The sequence below is a fragment of the Dermacentor albipictus genome, chromosome 8 (assembly GCF_038994185.2).
Source record: "Dermacentor albipictus isolate Rhodes 1998 colony chromosome 8, USDA_Dalb.pri_finalv2, whole genome shotgun sequence".
Classification (NCBI taxonomy): domain Eukaryota; kingdom Metazoa; phylum Arthropoda; class Arachnida; order Ixodida; family Ixodidae; genus Dermacentor; species Dermacentor albipictus.
Genome location: NC_091828.1, coordinates 32,255,729 through 32,276,250, shown reverse-complemented (window position 1 = coordinate 32,276,250; position 20,522 = coordinate 32,255,729). Strand labels below are relative to the sequence as shown.

The following is a 20,522-nucleotide window of genomic DNA, read 5'->3' as shown; positions in this document are numbered from 1 at the left end:
TATCATGGCAGCTGCCATTAAATGGTCATAAATATAACTCCCAAACGCAAACCTGGCATTCTAAAAGATCTTTAGGTGGCGAGACAGATGGGGAGAGGGTGCAGTAGGGTAGCTCATAATGATTTAGAGCTTGCCTTGAGCCCGGCTTTTGTGCGATGTGTATGGACTTTATTAACAATGGTTTAGCTTTAGACCCAGGTCACTTGCTGCAGCTGAAAAGTTGAAACAGCCAAGACTGACAGCCAACACATTGTTTTTGATATTAATGTTTAGCAACTTTGCTGTTGTAGATTTTGCCTGGTTCAGGAACCTGCCTGTGTCAACTTGCTCGAAGCAAGCACCCCTCTTGCATTGTTTCACCATAGGAAGAATTCCTATGATGAAAGTTTGAAAATGACGGGTGAAAGTGTTTCGTGAACAGCTTTTTCTTTTGTAAAACTTCATGTAAAATCACAAGCTATCACGAATTTCTGAAGCTGACAAAAGATTACGGCTGAATATCATTAAAGGAGAATTATCATGGCGGAAAGCATTATAGTGTGCCTCCTTACGTGTGCGTTCGCGAGCTGAACATTCTTGCTTCTTTCTTTAGATCAGGGTAATGCTGCCGATTCCAGGTTGTTCTGGCGCACAATGTAGAAGCACCACTCACCTTCTGTGGTCGAGGTATGCTTGCAGCCCGAGAGCAGGAGCAGCTGTGGAGTGTGGCAAGCAGCGCCCGGTGGGCAATCACTGCACCAATGCCTCTTGATGTGTAGGCATCACTCAAAGCATCAGAGAGGCTCAGCACTGACTCTTGACAGCTTCAAGCCCTAAGATCTTAATTAAACATATAATAACATAAAGCAACATTTCTGCTTTCTAATGCACCAGAATGCCACCACACACATGCACTACTCACATTCTCGATCCAGACTATTTATGCATTACATGAAGTACACCAGCGTGGCTGGTGACTCTCAGCAGCATCATGGTGCTGTGTTTTCATGTGCAGCCTATGGTCTACTGGCATGCTTAAAGGACTTGAAGCAGGTGGTGCAGCGGTACGGTCGCTTGCCTGTGTGGATGTGCAAATGCCCCTTGAGGCTACTGCTATTCCTAAAAATTTAAGGGCACGAGGGGCACTAATATGACTGCTCACCTGATTGGACGCACAAGTGATCATTCAGACTGCATCTATGTGACAAGTTCTGAGGGCACAAATGGCATTGCAACAGCCGCTTACCCATATGGATGAGCAGGAGTCTTTTCAGGATGCCATTTTGCAAAAAGCTATTTGGGCACAAAGGGCACTGAAATGGATTTTGCTTGTATGGTTATGTAAGTTGTCCTTGAGATTAGACATTTGCCAGAAGCAGTGTGGGCACAAATAGCATTTAAATTAACGCTCGACCGAGTGGGCCCCGATGTGTTTTCACATGGAACAATTCTCCACTTTCAATCAGAAAAATCACAGGGGTGGAGGCATCTCCTTGCTGCGACTTCTCATCCTCAGCAGTTGTTGGAAAGTATGAATAAACTGACCCTGCCCAATGAAAACAAAACTGCACTTACGAAATGTCACAGACAGTAGCTCATCAGAACTTACACACATCAGAATTTACAGTCATCACCGGGCACGTGGAAGCTGGCACGTCTGAGGCAATTTTGGATGAACCACTTGTACACGGCCATGCGTACGCGTCGGGTGCCACGAGCACCGAGTCGAGAGTTTGCTTGCTTTAGCCCTAATCTCCCCTTTATTCTTCAAGATTGTGCTGAGAGTGCTCCACAGAATCTTGCATGCTGCAGTGACATCCGACTTCTCACCGCGTTCGACCTGATTTATGATTTCAAGCTTCATGGCGAAAAGCAAATTCTGACGCTTGATCATGGCAATACTGCGGGAGAAGTCCCACAAGACACAAACACAATGAACCAGAAAAGCAGCGAGACAACTCTCACTTGCACCATCTTGCACAACAAGGGCACAAGAGCCTCTGATTGGCTGTCTGAGCAAGCGCTGCGGGCGGGCCAGGATGATTTTTTGCAGGGGGGTGTCAATGGCTCGCCCGACACAGAGGGAGTGCGGTTGGAGCTGCGCCGCCACGTTTCCCAGCCATCGCAAGGGAAAGCGAACTTCTGGGGACACTTTGCGCTGCTTGGCATTCAATATATCGAGAGTCGCGGCTATTTTTGTTCAATGCAAGCGTAATTTTTGCTATATAGACTCATTGTAACTATACTGTGTCCAGAAATTTTTCGATATACAGAGTAATTCTTTGTAAACGGGTTCGTTATCATTGGGTTCGACTGTACAGCTGCACTCAAATTTTGCATTAGGGAGTATCGTAACCATCAGTGAATTTTTTAGTTTGCTCTTTCGAGTTTTTGTACACCCGAGATTATTGCACATTTTGCACATTCTTCAAAGGCAAAATCACGCCCATGTCTTCTGACATGGAGGAAAGAAAAAGATAGGAAGGAGCATTGCGCAATGCAATTGAAGCCAAGCCTGTTGTCCCAACACAACACGTGACCGGAAATACAGGCAGAGCAGTCGAGCAGCCGCTGGCCAAGCGTGGATCGATTAAAAACTACCCATAGAATAAAAGAACAATTACCGGGCACCAAACATTTCGGCAAATCTCGATTCTTGATCAGCGATCTTGACATAAAAGTCATGTGTTGGGCCGACAATGGGCAAAGGGACTGGCTTCACGGAGCACTCCCTTGCCAAGGCTGGCTGTGTGACATAATTCTCTCTCCAATCTTTTTCCTTCCTCCATATCTTGAGTTTTTGTCGCTCGCTGTACCGCCATTCAACTCCCGGGAGGTTGCTGACTAACTTCAACAAAAAACAACTCCTGAAGCAGTTTGGCGCAGAAACTTTTGTTTGTATCAAAATGGCACAATTGACGCAAGAGTCCCACCCCTGCATGCTGGAATATGTTTTGAAGAGACGTTACAGTGCAGTTTATGAAAGCACAGTCACACTTGCCCTCTTTGATGCAAAAGAATGTGAACGTGCTCGTGCAGCTTATTGCATATACACATATGTACGGCTGCGTTTAATGTGAGCTGGATGTTAGAATTTGTTGTCAGAAGAACTGAAAAAATGTAGTGCGTGGTGTCACAGACATATGAAAAATTGGAAAAACGGCAGTGTGCAGTTGCTCAAGTCACTGCTCAGGTGATCAGACTGTACAAAGGATATCAAGCAGTGTAGGGAAATAGGCACTCGACTGTGGGTGCACACTTGTCTCTTGGAAGTTGCTCTTCTGCAAAAAGCTCCGAGGGCAGTACCAGTGGCAGCGAAGCAACTTGCCACCTGTGTGGTCACATTTGCAGATGATGACGGCAGACAGCCTGGTGGTTGCGTAGTGGAAATGAACATAACTGAGGCACTTCTGCTGCAACTACTGGTTTTTGCCTGTTGCTGGGCAGCAATGATGCCTTCCTGTGACAAGAGTTCAAAGAACATAACCAGGTCAGCCACCTGCACAGCCCTTTGTTTACAATAGAGGTGCTCAAAAATTGATTTTCATGGCACGATGAGATTATGACGAAGCTTGAATCAAGATGATGCAACGACCACAAGCCCATTCTTAGTGGCCCCAGTTATTAAACAACTTGGGTGACTGGGTCAAGGTAGAAGGCATGACGACGGCATGAGGAGCAAGGTCATGAAGCTGGAATGACGTATCGACAACGTGCCCAGGCAGACTTGTCTGTTGGAGATGACGGATCTGAGCTTCAAATCAGCAAGGGACACCATCATAGTTATGGAGGATGTGCATAAAGATTCCCGCGCATTAAGCAGTCAGCAGGCTCAGGTAATACCTGCTGAAGCTCCAGAGCAAGTGAACACTGGCCTTGAGGCAAAATGACAATGGCTGCTGTTTTAGTTGAGAGGGCAGTCCACCTTGTAAGGTGTTGCAGGCCTGGGAACACCATTTGTCATAACTGCAGCCAGAAAGGGCGCCAGGCAAAAGTTTGTATATTTCTGTCTGGAAGAAGAAACGCCCAAATCAGATCCAGTCGTGTGCACAGCATGGATGACCTGCCTGTGCCATGCGAGGAAAACATTTTTTTACCTTTGAACACTTCGAATGACTCGTTCGGAGCATTAAAGTGGTAGTCAACAGCGTACCACTCCATAAGAAGTTGGATACTGGCGCCAGTGTTTGTGCCATAAACAAGGGCAAGTCTGCCGAGCCTTTTCTGTCAACATCGTTAGAGCCATTGAGTGTGAGGGTGAGGAATTTACCGACTAAAAGGTTGCACTAATTTATTATAAACGCTTTCAGTTTCACCATACTGGCCTCTTGCAGTGAATTCCATCAATGCACATCAATGTTAATTTTTATACTATATTATTTTATTTTAAGCAATTTCGTCTCATACGTAGGAAACGTGTGCCCCCTCACATTATTTCACTCTGTAAAAGACATGATCATATCAAAACTTAAAAGCTTCCCGTTTTATTAATCTATCTTTTCTCATTTCAAAGGTGCCTTCGACAGCGTTCAGCAGCCCACAGTATCACACATTCTCAGATTTAATAACTGCCCTAAAAATTCCAGCAGAATCCATCTCACCATGACGGTCAACGCACAGGATTAGCACTCAAGCAATGTAGCAACCTATTGTCTTGCTGAAGACATTCATTTAGAATCTGTAGTGGTCATTGTCAAATTTTCCTTACTTCAGCTACTTGCAACATAGCGGACAGTGGCTATACAATGTCCCCAAGATAGGCCCACTCCAGCTGGCCAGGATCAGCCAGGACCATGATGGCATGACAACAATGAAGTCACGATGGGGAAATGATGTTGATAGAATGGACAAGACAGTATGGTGATGACGGCATGAGGAAAATGAGATGATTCTGAAATGAAGATGGTGTAACAGCAGCACGAGGATGACAGCACGAGGACAATGGGATGAACACAATGACGTGACGACTCTGTGACGACGACAGTACGACTACAATTTGAAGAAACTGGAATGACAATGATGTAACAGCCATTACAGCATCATGATAATGGTACAGCAACAAGCGTATGACAACTGTATGACAACGCACTGAAACAATGGCATGATAATGGTGCATAATCACGACGGAATCACCACAGTAGGATCACGATAAGAGCAATAAGGAATGACATCGATGCAATAATGAAGGCAGTGTAACAACTAAGGCATGACAACAATTGAATAAATTTCTGAAGTGATGACAGTGGTGACAATGATGACAAGCATGACGATGGCTACATGACAATGGCATGACAAGACTCAGATGACAAAGCTGGAATATCAATGATGGAATGACCACGATGACAAAGGAATGTTACAGGGCATTATTGCAAGCATGAAATTATCAACAAGAATTGAAAATGCACATTCACAAGACAGAGTCATTTAAATAGTACACTGAGAATAGCTTTGCAAACTGAATTCTTAATGACCAGTTAAGTGACTTCTCTTGGAGCACTGGACACAATAACTGATAATGAGGGTAGATTCAATGGTATTATTACAAACTTCAAGGGGGGATGATTAGAGGACCTTATGCCGGAAATATTAAAATATTTTCGTAATATCCTTTTTCATGAAGAAAAACTTTTGAACTCTTTTGCATAGACACAGAGCAACTTTTTCTGGTTGTTCTATGTTTACTGCACTTCGTTATGAACCAGAAGAATACATGTGCTATTACCATTGTGTAACAAGAAAGTTTACACACAGAATGTTCAAATTTTACACCTTTCTGTTAGAAAAAGGTCTAGCGGCAACATTTTATGTGGTTCAGTATGTACGACAAGCATTTAGAACAATTCATACATAATATAATCGATTGGAAAATTCAGAGGTTGCAGAGAAATTTCTATTTTTGACAGCAAAAGTAGCATTTCTGAGACCTATTATAAAGATTGTCTCTTCTGACAAATTGGCCTAAAGGCTCCTGATATGCAGTCTGCACGATTATTTTCTTCACATTGCCTTTCTAATACGTTTTCTTTCGCTTGTCCTGATCTTCCTCTTCTTGCATTTGGCAGACGTCTGTAAGTCCGCCTTTAAGAGGTAGCTTTAGCTCGTCAGCTCCAATCCAAATCCATACAAAGGAGGGATTGTCTTCCTTGGAAACCACTGTACCAAATTAGATGTTTACTGCATCTCAAAGAACACGTTATAACCTAGTGACTGCTGGAAGCCGCTTTTTCGTTTCGGTCATCCACCTTTCTATAATTGCCGAAATGCAATATTTTCTGAAAATGACGCTATCGAGTTTACAACTATTTAGCTAAGCAATACAAAATGGTACTGAAATTCTGCCAATTGCATCTAATACATCTAAAGTGGTCAAAATTGATGTATTATACATGGTCTTTAGATACACAACATATATGTGAGTGACTTTTGCACTACTCTTCTAAACATGGCTACAAATTCGTGTAAGATATGTCAAATTTGTCCGCTTTGAATGTTTTAACAGATGCAGTTTACAGAACTTCCATATCTGTTCTTAATGTAGCTATGGAACTGTAAGCTTCATGCCTCTGCATTTTTTAAACTTTCCAATTTTCTATATATATATATATATATATATATATATATATATATATATATATATATATATATATATATATATATATATATATATATATATATATATATTTCTATATATAATTTCTATATATTTGTAAAAAACATTCAGGCCCAAAATCAATATTCCACTTCCAACATTCACTAGAATTGAACTTTCTCTCTTGAATGCAACAAATTTCATTAAAACCGGCCAAGGGGTTATCTCAGAAATTAGATTTAGATTTTTACATTAGATTTTTACATGTACTTGAATAGTTGGGCCCGAGCTAAAGCTTCATTTAGATATTCTGGCATGGTCTATCCTGCTCAGCACAGCATCGCAAATAACACAAAGGGTCTCAAGGACTTTCTTTGTGGCATTGTTGCCATCGGTGGTCACTAGACAGATTTAGTGGGGCATCCGCAGCAGCTCTGAATAAACAGGAAACCCACGGAGGCAACAGTGTGCATACAGGAGCATGTACAGTCTCTTGCGTGCACTCGCAGCTTTTTAAAAGCCGCACAGCGTCCACTGCAGGCTCTGCGGGATGTTCTCGTGTGTTCTCACATGTCCACGAGAGCGAATTTTTCTATATGGCTTTTGCCAAAGATATGACTCCAGCTTGTGGCGACTTCGTAATATTGGCTACATAGTTTCAGAAGCTGGCATATAGCGGCACCAAGTGGCCCACTAATGGCTTGTGCGGGCGCAAGTCAGCAATCCCCTTGTAAGCTTATGCTTCTGGCCAATTATTGCTGTTTCGTGCATATGCACACACACTTTGCTAAGAGCGCGTGACCTTGCGCTGCGTATGCAGCCGGTTGTGGGAACGCAACTAAAGCTGTCTACTAATTGCCTTATGAACAGATTTGCTGTGGTCGCTTGGTGGTTTCGGCATGCGCCGATATGCATGAGGTCGCGGTATCAAATCCCAGCCACGGTGGCCATATTTCGATGGAAGCGCAATGCAGAAACGCCTACGTACCATGCATTAGGTGCACGATGTACAGCAAACCACAAGAGACTAAAATTATTCCTGAGGCCCCCTGCTACGGCATGCCTCATTAGATAGTGGCTTTGGCATGTAAAACCCAAGAATTTAATCAATATTAGAGACAGCAGCTTTTACTATGCTACAACAAACCTGCTTTTTGGCCACCTACACCAAGCCGAACTGGTCCACTCACAGAACTTCCAAGTCTTAATACGCATGATGAGCTCATTCAATAGGACCAGTAGAGCTCATGCAAGTCAGGCATATAATAGAGCTCATGCGACAGTCTATCATACAAATGATTCTGCATCTGCAATATCAAAGAGGGAATCGTGCCCAGAGCCTCATAACTTGACAGCACTTGCACTCAAGAGCGAGAGCTCGACGGTGTCCCATGGATGTCCCACAGAGGTCCTGGCTGGGTCTTTTAATGTGAAAGCATTATGTGCCCCATTGCGCAAAAATCATACGTCATTGGCGGCGCGACCAAAAGATGGTATTAAAAATGGCCGACGGCGCGACGTGTAAAAACACGTCAGAAATGCTCGGACTGATGTCAAATTTGTCAGGCAGGTTTCTGTACACAAAGTCAGTTAATAGAATTGAAAAGAAAATTTGGTACACTTTGGTCTGGGTCGGAATCAAACGCAGCCCCGAGGTGCAAGATGAGCACGCTTTCACGACGCCACAGTGGCTCCATCATTATGGCTGATTGAAGTTGCGCCTAGTGGGTACATCATTGCACCCATCACGGCCTCCGTCACCACCTCCAACGTGTCACTTGCTTTTCGGACTTCATCAGTACTGTGTCCACTGCTATGCACTCTCACTGCCAGATCACGAGTGTATAAAATGAGGTCACTAACGCATGCGTCAATGCACACGTCACATCGCTGCTCCCCACACGGCACTTGCTCTTCAGATTATATTGGTACTTTGTCTGCTGGGATGCACACCAAAACGTCTATGTAAGTGGCATCTGTGAAATGTGGTTACCCACGTATGCACGCTGCAGAAGACGAAGCAAGGGAACACAAAAAAGATTGCCGTGCAAGTTTACAACGTGCACGACGACATACAGGATTAATGTCGAAGCGAAAGCATTTGCCCAAAGCGACTACAATGCTTTCGCGTTCTCACCCATAAGCAGTCATAAGTGTCTCTGCCGAACTTTTTTGGGATGTTATCTGGATGATTGATGGAGGTTATATCCCAGGCTTGGGACGTAAAATGGATGTTATTAGTCATGCTTGTTCTAGGCACACGGTGGCCTTTGCATGTAAATGAGTGGAGCAACCTCGTAAAACTTGTACACCTTTATTGCAACTTTTCATCGGGCTGCCTATGTGGATGAATATTATGAACAGTCATCAGGCCCCTAAAGGAAGGGAAGAACCAAATAAAACAAAACTATTAAAAAGCAAAACCAAAGTACATTGAACAGGCACTGTTGGAAATTGTATCTAACAAAAACTTCAAAGGATGAAATATAGGCCAGCATGACACTGAACATTCTTTTATGTGCGAAAAATGCCAAGTGATTTTTTTTTTACCAAATAAAATTTTAAAATATAATCTGTGGCAGCAAGTGTAATTGTATTTCTTGAGCTAGATTACTGAAAGCGGCGCACATTTATTGCACGCAAACTCTAAATGCACAATTGACTAATAAACAAAACTTTACTAATTAATCACACGTTTAATTAAATCACAGCATGTGTTGAAATTTCCGAATTATAGCCAGTGAGGTCAAAAGGGATGTCGACTTAAGAGTTAATCTTCAGGCTGACACCAGAATACATCGGCCTCCAGTTACTTCTGTGCTTCAGTGCACAATATATTATCTTAAAGGGCCCCTGAAACGGTTCGGACAAATTTTGTAGACGCGTAGGGTACAGCTTAAGTAGAACATTCGCACCACAATTTAAGTGAAGCGTTACGTATTAATGGAGCTACAAGCGATTAGAAGTTACCCTCCTCCCCAGCCACGCTTTTCCTCCTCAACTCGTTCGCCGAGCGAGCGGGGCTAAGCTCCGTCTTCACTGGTCCTGCGTCATGATGCGACGTCACATCGTCCACTTCCGGTTGTTTTAAAGCCCGCCTCCGCCCGCGCGAAACCTCTCCGCTAACCGCTTGGTTGTCGACCCCAAGCGAGAGCTATCGAAGCAGCGTGCGTTGTGAGCATTCTGTCGTAGTGCCGAAGGTGTCCGGCAAGCTGGTCATTTCGGCAAATGACTGGAGGCATAAACTCAAGCTGATGAAGGAACCTTGGCGGAGACGTACGTGAGCGGCCTGATCGGTCTGCACGGTCCAGACACTTGTTGGCGCAGCGCTTAACCAGCCAAACAAAGCGCTAATATTGCTCTAACCAAGTGTAAAACATTTTAAACATTTATAAAAACAACGTGTTGATTACACTCCTGCGAAAAATATGCACCGGCAGCAAAGAAGAATACGCTTCGTTGCTGCTACTGTGTATGGTTGAGTTCGATGCCACCAGATGGCTGCACCGTGCAGATCATTCACATTTGCCCTTCTGCTCATCTCGGCTCATCCCGTTACGGCACAGTCAAGCGGCCAGACCCTGTCCCCTTGTGCTCATGTTTGCCCTAATACGGGACTTGCGAAACACTATTGCGTTAGTAATCTTCCAGTGTAAAGTGACGGCCACAAACGCGCAAATCCTGGCGCCGATCGTATAGCGGCAGTCCGATGCGCAGCAGCCAGTTCGCTCGTACGCTGCCTTGCAGAGGGACACGATGTCACAGCTTGACATATTGCCAGTCGCTACGTTTGCAGTCCACAAGGCAACAAAGTCGAATCATAGTGCTCGCGAAAAGACTGAGACCAACTCTGACCACGGAGCTCTCGTCAAAATGGAGTACGTTGTAACACAAGCAGACGACACTTGCTGTGTGACGGAAGTGCTTAAGTGTACTGAAAAATTGTTCTTGTGCATTCTTTTTATGCTACTTTCTTTTTAACAAAACAAATTAAATATCATTCCAACTATTACGAAGATCATTTCTTTACCATAAAGTTGGAAAAATTATCGATCACGCGCCCTGGTCAGCCAATCGGATAGCTCGCCCCACTGACGTCATATGGGTGATTTCGGTCATATGGGTAGGGGCGGCTTAAAATTCCGCCGAGTAGTGCGCTGCGATCGGCAGCGATGTGCATTTTTAAAACCTTATAATAAATTACACGCTTTACGCAGAGCACTTAGATGTGTCAATTAATGATCAGGAGGACCTACTCTAACGACTCAGTACGTTTGTAGAAAATCATCAAAAGCGTTTCAGGGTCCCTTAAGAAAGCGGAACAGCACATTTTCACCTTCAAGGGTACCACCTCACCAGGTCTGACCCTATTGAGCTGACAAGCGCAGTGCATACAATGCACACTAATGATCATGTCTGCTAAGTGTTACGTTGCTACGCGCTGTTGAAGGAGCTGAAATTTCAAACCAAACGCTGTTTGCCCTTCTCCTCGCAGACGCCAGGCTCCCAGCTGGAGAAGTGACGTATATGTGCAAAGCGCACCTCATCATCATCATCAGCCTGGCTACGCCCACTGCAGGGCAAAGGCCTCTCCCACACTTCTCCTACTACCCAGTCATGTGACTGAGGGCAGGGGTTTAACGGCTGTATTCATATAGGAGGTTGTGGCCAAGTACTGCACCTTGGCGGCCAATCCTGCTATCGTGAGGAAGTGCGTTACCAGTTCTGGTCACAGGGGTCAGGTCGCACTCCAGGCCTGTTTATGCAATTTTATCGACACGCAGTTTTTTTTCTATCCGGCATTGGGATTAGAGCCACGATCCTTTTGAACGCGAGGCGGATGCTCTATCTCTACGCCATCGCTGCATCCATACACCTACTTACACGTATATGCTGTGACGTGAGTCATAGCGCCACGTGAGGATTATGCAAGACATCAACTGTTATTTGTGTAACCTGTTGCTTCAACAGAAGAATTAAAGCTTAGAGAAATAATAAAACACATAAACCGAATGTCTGCGTGTTCTTGTTTTACTTCGTAGTGTAGCAACCGTTTCACTTGCTTGTTCCCACATCGTTCAGTGATGCGTGCAGACTATTCATTTTCTACCATGTTCCAGTGCATAATCATGATCTGCAGGCCCCTTGTGTCTGCCTCAGTGTTTGTGTAGCACTGACGTATACCGCTAGTAAGGCGTTCTCATGCGCAAAATGAAGCGAAGCAAACACAAGAGCTCACGCGCGACACCATCAGCAGAAGCTCGCCGCACAGCACGAAAGCGAGGGAAAAAGAAAGATGGGGCCTGTCTACATTTCCAGTAGACGATTTCCACAAACAATTTGTTATGCAATTCAGGTGCAGATATGTGCTCGGTATCTTCAAATCAATGTGAAGATTCCCGAGTGTCAAAAGAGATGTCTCCAGTGTCTGAAACGTTCCCATTAAATGCTCCCATACTGTCACGCGATCCTCGCGCTATGGTATGGGAGAACGCAGAGAAGGAATTTCACTTGCAGAGGCTAGGCGCCGCAAGTGGAGAGAGTATGTTGGCAGTGTAGCTCGCTTCCTGAAATCATGGGTTCGCGCCAATTAAATATTTCCATCTCGGTATTAATGAACCAATTTGAAAAATTATTGCAGTAGAATGCTCCCTAGAAGGCCCATCACCACTTCCAGCTTATAACCGAAATTTTCCATAAGGCCTGGTGAGGGGCCATTTACGTTTGATGGTGCATATTGCAAAACCAGTGCCATCCTCACGATTTGCTCCTAGCAGATATGCCTTACAAAGACAGACTTGATGGCTGCAATTTGGAAATTGCAACGTGTGCCACGAAGTAATTAGTTTAAGAGTTAGTATTTTTGCTTTAATTTATGGGGCAAGTCTACCGCTTCAAGCAACCCTGATCTAGGACTAGAATTACACTATCTCCCACGGCCCATCTTTGAAAATGCTGTTCCGAAACAAAACAGCATACACCCTGTACAGTTACTTTGTTAAGAAGCTTGACAATTAAAGAGAGAATAAAGAAATCTGTGTGAGCATATGCAGTGCCCGTTTTCCACAATATGGCTACGGTCACTTGATTCAAAATGTCTTTCAATCCAGCAATTAAGAGAGAATTCAGCCTCTATTTGACCACGTTACGCAGAACTGAAAATTACACAGGAGCCAAAACAGTACAAATTCATGAGGTTTAGGTTGCCTGCTGATTTTCAAAGTCGCCATCAGCAATGCATCAATGAAAGGAATAGCACTCTAACACCAAAAACAGCCTTAAGGAGGCATCAGAAATTGAATGAATGGGAATACATGAGTGCCTGCAGCTAAGGTAAACCTCTATCTAAAATGCAACACCTTAAACTATGTCAAAAGTAGGGAGTAACCAATACTGTAGGAAACCGCACACTCGCAGCTGAGTAAACAGCAGCCAGTCCTTTTTTTCTCCAATGCATGACGAAACCATAACATTGCACATTTTTTTATTTCTTTGAAGCTACAGTTACTTGAGATGACACCTGTTGGTCTGTGCCAACGAATTTGTGCTAAATTTCACCACAGGAACTAAAACAGTTTTAGTTGTAAGGGTATTAGACAAACGTTCAAAGCAAGGCCAACCTTGCAAATTGCTACACATTCAGCTTTGAGTTAGCAGAAATGTTTTGAGGCATGTGGCATTAATATTGCGTGAACCCTGAAGTTATTCAGCTAGCAAACAAGACAAATACCATTATAAACCACTCGAACTGGTATATCGCATCCTTAGGCACGTGTTATCTAAATGCTTGGGGAGCATGTTTAGCCACCATATCTTCCACGGCGGCCACATTCTGATGGCAGCAAAATGCTTGTGTTCATTAAATATCACCAGGTGGTTAAAATTATTCTCTAGTCGCCCACTACAGCATGCGTTATAATCCTATTTTTCGCTTGGCGTGTAAAGCTACAGAATTTCATTCTAATTCTACTTATTAATTTACTTAAACAATACTTCGACAATGCAATGTGATTGAGTGGAGAAGAATTAGAATGTCACACCATGACATTTCCAGTAGACCATTTCCGCAAACAATTCGTTATGCAGTTCAGGCGCGGATATGCGCTCGGTCTGATCTTGATTGATCTTGAAATCAATGCGAAGATTCCCTAGTGTCCAAAGAGGTGTCTCCAGCCTCTGAAACGTTGTCTTTAATAGCGCTACACTCATTGAGGCTAACGTCGCTTGCTACTTCTGGCGACGTTTGATAAGCGATTGCACGCGTCGCTGTAGGATCTTGCCCATACGGCGAATGTGACGCTAAGGGCGGCTCTTCATGGCCACTGCAGGCAGGCAAGTCTGGTGCATGTGCTAAAGCTTCTAAACGTTTGGCAGTGGACAGAAACTTGATTCAACCCGGTCACTACCTTACGGTGGACGCGCCGATAAACTGTAGCCCCGTAGCCCATGGCACGGAAGCTATATAGCGTCCGAATTTCAGCAAATAAACGCAGTGACTTATGTGTTTTAAGCGTACAAAACAACTGCAGCAAAACAAAGCAAAAAATAAGTGAACGTCAAGAAAGTAACATAAACAAGAAAACAGACTACGAACAATCACTTACTGTTGTTATTTTGAGACGGCATTGCTTCTCGGTTTTTGTGTTCACCGGCACTCGACATCCGCATCGGCTTCCCGCTTTCGCACTTAGCCAAACTAAAGAAGCAGAATAGCGAACGCAAGCACATTAACCCATGAGAACCTATGCATGCGTGGAAAAAGAAAAAAAAGGGGCGGCTGCAGAAGCTCTGCAGAAGACGAAGTTTACGTCTTATCTCTTGCGCCCATCTATGCAAAAAACCGCGCAGTTTGTTTTTGTTGCTCAGTCTGGCTGGGCTTGTATTGGCTACAGCAACAAAAACGATAGCAAAGACAGGGTCTTTAGCAAAAAAAGAACTAGACATAAAAATATAAGCATTTCTGATAGCAGTAAACTTTGAAACTGGATTTTATTACAAATGCTTTTATCACTGGTGGTGTCATATTTTACGGCCAGCGATTGCTACGTCAAAAGAAAAAAACTGATTTCGGAGGCTATGCTTCTGCCCCTCCTCTCATTCTCGGCCGCTCGGCTGGACCCGTCTCGCGAGACGGTCATTTGAGGGATCGCCAGCCGTTTGTGCGCAGGCGCTAGTAAAAGAAGGCGTGAGAGAGAAAATTTGGGGGGTTCGAAGGCTCGGACGCTCGGACACCCCATTTGATAATGCTGAGCCGTGCTCCCTCACGGGTAGCAGAAAATAGCGTCAGTTTCTCCTTCCTCCTGATCACTTTGGCCCGGGCCCTTAACGAAGCCACCAGGTCTAACACGGTCGATGAACTCGTCGCAAAACTCGTACAGAAGTACCTGCCTGTCCATCGCGACGGAGATCCGTCGACCCAACTCCCGGACTACCGAGGCCCTCCACGACCCGAGCTGGATGACGACTTCTCCATTGCCGAGGTCAGACAGGCCATCTTCGCGCTCAACCGCAAGTCTGCGCCGGGTCCGGACGGAGTCACCAACAGAATGTTGAGGAACCTCGACGACACGTCGATTGTCTTTCTGACCGACAAGATAAACGAGTCCTGGAAGAGCGGCATTGTACCTGCAGAATGGAAGACGGCCTGCACGGTGCTCATTCCCAAGCCCGGCAAGGCCCCGAACATCGACAACTTGAGGCCGATTTCTCTGACGTCCTGCGTCGGCAAGGTCATGGAGCGCGTCGTCCTCAACAGGCTTAACGGGTACCTCGAAGACAACGAGGTTTACACTTACAACATGATCGGCTTCCGTGCCGGACTCTCAACGCAGGATGCCATGAAACTAATCAAGAACCAGATTGTGGATGGCCGTTCCAGAGACGTCAAGGCTCTGCTCGGTCTGGATCTCGAGAAGGCTTTCGACAACGTGCTCCACACCTTCATCGTCAAGACCATTTCAGACCTGGGTCTCGGTTCCAGATTCCACAACTACGTCAGCTCTTTTCTAACTGACAGGAAGGCCAAGCTTCGCATTGGAGACTTCCGCTCCAAAGATGTGCCCCTCGGAGGGCGGGGCACTCCTCAGGGCGCCGTCATCTCCCCAACATTGTTTAACATCTGTATGATTGGTCTTTCGGAGAGGTTGGCGCGCGTCGAGGACGTCAAGCACACCATTTACGCCGATGACATCACCATATGGTGCTCCCGCGGCTGCGAGGGCAGAGTCGAAGAAGCCATGCAGGAGGCGATTGACGTGATCTAGGAGTATCTCCGCCCCACCGGACTTCGATGCTCCCCCGCCAAGTCGGAGCTGCTACTTTACAGAAAAGAGAAGGGAGGCAGACCCAAAGATTGGAAACCAGTCTCTGAAAGCAGCATCAGACTTCGCACTTGTGACGGGGGGGGGGGGGGGGGGGGGTGATACCCAGGGTCGACGTTATTCGGGTCCTGGGCATGTTTGTCGAATTCAACGGCGGAAACGGAACTGCTCTGCGCAAGATTATCGCAAAGACGGACAACGCTTTCCGCCTAGTTCGCAGAATCGCAAACCGGCATCGAGGCATGAAGGAAAGCAATCTTCTCAGGCTGATCAATGCCTTCGTACTCTGCCACCTCACGTACACGATTTCTATGCACAACTGGCTCAGAGCGGAGCGAGACAAGCTCAACGTTCTTATCCGCAAAATAGTCAAGAGGGCTCTCGGGCTACCCATCAGGACCCATACCGAGGATCTCTTGAGGCTGGGGGTACATAACACCGCCGAGGAGATTGCCGAAGCCCAAGAACGCACGCAACTCAGTCGCCTGGCCACCACAGCGGCAGGTAAACGCATCCTCGAAGAGCTGGGTTACCACCCTGCGGAATTCTCGATGGTCAGTACCCCGATCCCTAGGTGCATTCGAGACAAGTTCGTAGTGGCCCCTGTGCCCCGAAACGTCCATCCCGTCCACAACGAGGGCCGACGCAAGGCCAGAGCAGCCGCCATCCCCAAACAGATCAAGCGACACGACATTAGCGCAAGCTTCGTCGACGCTGCGGAGTACAGTGACGGGAAGACCTTTGCCGTCGTTGTGGTCGACTCGAGCGGAAACATTTCCAATAGCGCCTCGATTCGCACTTCAGACCCCGGAGTCGCCGAGCAAGTCGCCATCGCCCTCGCCCTGCTAGACGGTCGTGGGTCCGAAATATATAGTGACTCCAAAACGGCAGTTAGGGCTTTTCAAAAGGGTTGCATCGCCAAGGAAGCTCTTCGTCTTCTTAGCGGCTCGAGTCCACATGCTCTCGCAAACCATTCAATTCACTGGTTTCCCGCACACGTAGGATCGGTCGAGGGTGCTCCCCCGAACCTCAATGAGTCTGCCCACGAGGCTGCGCGTGACTTCACCGACCGCGCTTCCTCTATGAGGAGCACTGACTCCCCTCCTATCTACGGTCACAGGGACGCTCCTGCTACTCACAACGAGATTATTAAATATTTCTACATGTCCAGAAGGGTCTTTCCACCCCCTCACCCCAAGATGAATAGGGCGCAAGCCGTTTCGCTTAGGCTTCTACAGACCAGCACATATCCGTGTCTGTCCGCACTCCACGAGGCTTACCCCGACGTGTATCGCGACGACGCCTGCCCGTCCTGCGGCCAGACCTCCACTCTACCCCACATGCTCTGGGAGTGCGGGTCGACATACCCCAAGTTCATCAAGGAGGAGTGGGACTCGCTTCTGCGTAGCCCCGCTCTAGAAAAGCAAATCCTGGCTGTCCGGCGTGCCCGCGACCGGGCCGGTGGGCTAGACCTGCCGGTCCCGACGTGGGACTAGCCGGGTGCGCGACGAGTTCGCGTCCTCGCCGGACCTACAATAAAGTTTATTCACTCACTCACTCAATCACTATATATATATATATATATATATATATATATATATATATATATATATATATATATATATGTATGTGTATGTATGTATGTATGTATGTATGTATGTATGTATGTATGTATGTATGTATGTATGTATGTATATGTGATGATCACTGTGTGTGAAGGCAAGGTTGTGACTGGTGTAAGGGGCTCTTGCATTGCTCAGGCGGCTATGCGAAAATGGTGCTAAAAAGCGCCCTCTGTCCTGAACTGGGTAATACCATGGGTAGTACCAAGATCGGTCGTCTGCTTCGGAAAGCACGTTTACAATATGGACCCACCACTTTCGTTTTTTTTTGTTTTTTTTCCACGGCTTGCAACGAGTATCGGGCTCCGAAAATTTTTTCAGTGGTGGGACGCTGCGCAAAGACAATAAATTATGCAACGCCGAATACGTGTATGCCGTTCAAGAAATAAGCGGCGAAGTTTTAGCGCGGTATCAATCGCAAGTGAAGCGAGTCGCGTACGAAGTTGAACTTCAGGTAAAGTTTGCACGCTGCTAGATTCAGACGCACATACGCGAGGAAATGCTTGCTATATAAATGAATTCACAGCAGCGATAAGCAGACGTGAACGGTGCTGCTCGAGCGCAAGACGGTGCGCGCCACGACGGCAGCTCAACGTTACTAGACTAGCTTCTATCTAGTAACGTTGCGGCAGCTGGCGGTCTTTCGACATGCCGCGTAACGGCGGGCCTCCTGCAACCTGTGTTGACTGCATGCCGCTAGACAAGTAGCTATGCCTGTACTGTAGTACATCGGGCATCTGCTCCTTTAGCAACTGATAAATAACTGATGCAATGCATATGAGCTCGTAGTAACGTACGTGCGAATCGGGCTGCAGCGCGAGCTCGTGCGCTGCTCGCTTGATGCAGCTTTTAATGACAGCGCTCGAACATCAATGTGCTGTAATCAATACTAGCTTGCTGCGCTGCCTCAACGTGCTGGCTTGAGGTCAAGGATGAGCCCATTTAACTCTCTAACCTGTGCTGCTCGTAGTGAGGTAGCGAATTGTCACCGAATCAGCCCGACCATTTGTGCTCATTTGCACACACCTGGTCACTTCGCACGGTCGAATGGTTAATTGTCGCTGTGGCCGAGACTCGAATCGTGAATCTCCAGCCATGCCTGCTGCTATGTCGCTGTGCCGTCGGGACTGTAGGTGCAAAAGACCGAACTTAAAACGCAGATAATCAAGCAAGCTTCAAGACAGGCGAATCAGTCAGCATGGCGCGAAGTTTCGCTTACCCAGCGCGACGAACTGCAGCTATCCAGCGCGCCCGCCATCTCCGCTTCGTGAGGTCTTGAAGGAAAACGATATAATCTGATGTTGGGATTCACGCCTTCTTGTTCGTTGCAGCCCACGACGCAGAAGTAACGATGGTGACGCTTTTTCGAGGTTGAGCAAGGTCTCTCCGGATCAGCGTTGCCGATACCTTCTGCTTCCAGCATTACGTCTCACGGAGAGTCCGTTTTCGTTAAACTATATAGGCCGCGGCTAGCTCGCAGCGTGGTCGGCGTGGTCTGTTAGAAGTGACGAGCCTTTTCGCACTCGCAAAACTCGGGCTAGAAAAGTGCTTCGCCACAGCCAAGGCTTAATACTCCCCAAGTCGGAACTACCCAGATAACGTTTCGCGCGCCGCCACCAGGCGCCGCTAATATACCTCAAACTCCAGCGCAAGACGCCCATAAGTCGCGGGTCGCTTTTTTCGTCGCAACGATGGATTGGATTTTTTACAAGCACTGTAACTGTAACATGTAACCGGCAAACAGAGGTCTCCGGAGAGCACCTGAGGTTATAAAGCAGACGGCGCAGGATCTCCAAGGCACCCAAGGGGTACGTAGTGGAGGGATCAAAGCTGGAATCAGGGCGGCCTGTGGGTTGAGGCCGCGGAGGCCGAAGTGTACCAGGGGCTGTTCGCTTAAAACTTGGCTCATAAGCCTATCTTATACACCCCTGGCACGCGCAGGCCTCGGCGAGCCCCAACCCACGGAACAGTCCGGGTTCTAGCTTTGTTGTCCTGGAGGCGTCGCCAGTAATATGAAATAATGACACGTTGTTACAATTAGAAAAAATGGCTGTGGCTTAGGTAAGGTTAAGCCCAGGATGCGAAGCATACTAGCCTTTATTTTAGTTGTTGAACCACTGTTTAGCCTGGTGAACTGCTGTTGCTTGGCTATATTTGGTTCGGCTAGACGAAGAAACAACTCATGCATTACTGCTTCGCCTTCAAGAGTGGAACGCGACAGCGTTCCCGTCGACCCGCCAAGGGGTGTAAGACAATGGGCTACAGGGCAGCGACTACGCGCCCCGCATTGGACGCGGTGAGCGTCGAGCAAAGCAGCGTTCGGCGCGGCAACGAAATGTGCGCCTGAGCAAGAGACGCACGCCTTAGAAACAGCTCGTTTCTAAGGCAACACCGCATTCACTAGAGGCGCTTTTGTACCGCTTTGAAGCATCGTACTCGTGGCTCAGTGGTAGCGTCTCCGTCCCACACTCCGGAGACCCTGGTTCGATTCCCACCCAGCCCGTCTTGCAAGAGTTGAGCCAAAGCCACTTCTCTGTCGTGACGTCACGGTGTCACGTGGTTTCATGGCGACACCGCCGCGCCTGAGGAGCTGGGTTGAGCTCTCGTAATATGCTTCGCATAAAAAAAACACGATTGAATAAATATAATTACGTCCAGCCGCGAACTTGTGACGCTAAGTTCGGCACTACGGCGCCCCGAGACTTCCACAACACCAAGCAGTAATTATGAACTTTGCCTCTGAAGGTACGTCGGACAGACTTTCTAGTGCTGAGTCCGTCATCGTCACCGGCGGCTTTTCACCCACTTGCGTTCAACCGCGGTTACTACGGCACTCTGCCTTCTAGATTTTCAATATATGCTGCCCAGGCTCTACTACGGTCGCTACTGCTCCCACAGAAGCATCTGTGATGTTATTTACAAGGTACATCGCCGTATTAAGGCGCAAGAAAGCTATGATCCACCACGACTGACTTAGCACAAGCGACGCAGATGTGAGACACGGCCGGCCGA

The 20,522-nt window shown here is 46.8% G+C and overlaps 1 long non-coding RNA gene across 2 annotated transcripts; it reads right to left on the bottom strand.

The window, feature by feature from the left end:
- Window positions 1-2,581: 2,581 nt before the first annotated feature.
- On the bottom strand, window positions 2,582-14,434 carry LOC135901558 (uncharacterized). Of its 2 annotated transcripts, none has more exons than XR_010564167.2 (3): window positions 14,173-14,434; window positions 8,706-8,943; window positions 2,582-3,439 (listed from the first exon to the last, which is right to left on the bottom strand). It is a non-coding gene; the product is annotated as an uncharacterized lncRNA (long non-coding RNA). The 2 variants fall into 2 exon arrangements; XR_010564169.2 differs by having other exon boundaries at window positions 8,881-8,943.
- Window positions 14,435-20,522: the final 6,088 nt, after the last annotated feature.